This window comes from Chrysoperla carnea, chromosome 1 (assembly GCF_905475395.1).
Source record: "Chrysoperla carnea chromosome 1, inChrCarn1.1, whole genome shotgun sequence".
NCBI lineage: Eukaryota > Metazoa > Arthropoda > Insecta > Neuroptera > Chrysopidae > Chrysoperla > Chrysoperla carnea.
The window spans coordinates 50617381-50619907 of record NC_058337.1 but is presented as its reverse complement, the minus strand read 5'-3'; positions in this window follow the sequence as shown (position 1 = coordinate 50619907).

Below are 2527 nucleotides of genomic sequence, written 5' to 3'. Positions count from 1 at the left end.
CATTCAAATTGGCACTATTATACTCGAGGATCAGTGAGGCGAACCGTGGATATTTGCCATTTAAAATAGAAGAAATGGCACTGCCCGCACTAGATTTCCAAACACTGTCCACATTCTTCATCCGTCATAGTTGAAGAAAGTCTTTAACTCTAAACTATATACTTTTATAAATCCCAAAGGAATAAATTTCAAATGGATTTTTCAATTTTTTTCTTGAAAAAACTTGATTTTGAGGTTTCAAACACCAAAAGCAATTTGAATTACAAAATTCATTCTAATCATTCTAACTTCTGATTTGAAAGAAATCATCTTTTGAAAATTAATTAACATACATTTAAAATTTTTATAACCAAATTTCTATAGAAAACTAGCTCAGGTAACAGTGGCGATAAAATATTTTATTTTTAGAATAGAAATAAATAAAATTCCATTACTACTAACATGCAGGCCTATTAAAAATAATAATTCTATGAATTGAGATCTTATCTTTTTTATTCAGAATTTTTTGTATGTAATATGCTTTTAGTTCATTTGGTAAGAAAAATCTTATTCATTTAGAAAAAAAAGGTAGAAATAGAAAATGTTCTGAAAAAGAAATAGAAAAAAAAACAATGATTCACTGTTCCTATAACTTTTTTTTTAAAGATATCTTTCTAAATAATTTTTTAGCTTTAGCAAAACCAATTTGCTGAGTGTTTTGAAAGCGACAATTTTCTAACTATAAAACCCATCCTTTTGGAGCATAAAATTAAGCTAAAGTATAATTAAGCTAAACATATGATTGGTGCCAAATTTCTGTTATTTGAAACGGGAACCGAATATTATTCTTTTACATGTATATGGAGGTCTACTCAAGTCTTTTTATTTTATTTTATCGTCTTTTTTCGTCGAAATTTTCCTTATTAATCTCTTAGTCAATTCGATATAACAGTTACAAAATGTTATATACACTTATTGACAGATTTTATTTTTCACGAATGAAAAAAATCATAAGTTACAACAAAACTTTGATGCTTTTCTTTCTTAATGTATAAAATAGTTTTATTGCTATTGAAAATATGTTCAATATGAACTTTTTACAAATCTAGCAACCGATATTTCTATATCCCTCGCCAGGTTTTTATTTTGTTCTTTAAATAAAAAATTACTAAAGTTTTATATATGTAGGTTTATGTACGTTTTAGAAACCATCCTGTTAAAATTACTATCTACATTTCAATATTATACCGAAGTATCGATTAAGAATTGATGCTATAAACGTACCGTGAAACTCTTCTGCGTTTGGTGCATCGCATCGCATAAAGTTTATTTTTGTAATATTTATTTCAAATTCATTTTTCATAACATTTCTCAGGCATGATGAAAAATCTATAGACAGTAAAATAAATAAAACTGTATAAAGGTTCAAATGAAAGAAGTTGAAAACTGCGCAGAATAATCATGAAGAAAAATAAATTTTATATAACGCAGAAAACACACTTTAGTGTTCAAAATAACACTATAATAAAGTAATAATAAATAATAATGAAGTTTAACGTCCGTTTTTCTGACAAATGTGTATAACAGAGGCCACCCACATCATTATTTGAAAATCTTTATTTATTAATCTACATCCATATATATACAATTACATTTAATAATGTGGGGGGAATCGGTTGCCTCGTACTTATCCAAGCGACGACAATGGGATCAATTCTACCACCCCCATTAATAGTTCACACTGCCTGGATTCGTACCCGCAACTTCCCAGTCAGTAGCCAGGTGGTCTATGACTAACGCCTCAGACCGCTCGACCACTGAGCCGGCCAATAATATATATAATATAAGTGTCCACCACCGGAGTTAACAATGAGGGCGAAAAACATTATTAAGTGAAAACATATATGAAAGAAAATTACGAATTTTATTTTTCAGTTAAATTTTGCCCCCGGAAAATTTGGGTTCTGTTTTAAAATGATTTATCCCTCCACCTACAATTTAGTAATAGCCTAAAGGACCCCAACGTGTTTTTTGGTTTTCATGCATTTCACAAGGAAACGATCTTCTTTTCCAACTGTATACTAATGCTGTTTATAATGGAAACTTATTTTTGTGTGTCTAGAAATAAGTGTTATCCAATTGGCGTGAACGTATGTTTTGAGCACTTATTAACGAAAAAATGAATGATTTTGATACAGGTCTCTAAGTTGTCTAGTTTCTTCTTTTTTTGTGCAAAAACCCGAATACGACCAAAGTATTTTTGAATCACTACATATATACAGTACTTTTTCATTGAATTTTATGATAATTATTTTTGCACAAATAGTAATTTTAGACTTTTCCTTCCGAAATGCAAAACTGGGATCCTTTTGGGTAGCTTATATGAATGTGTTTTTATTATTTTAAAACTATCTGCCAATCTATATTAAAACCTTATTAAAAGTCACTTAAAGATATTTTCAGCATGAATGTTCTTGTCGACAGATTTGATCCATTTTATTTTCACAGACTCAGAATAATGTTAGCTGTGAGACCCAAAAGTGGCAGA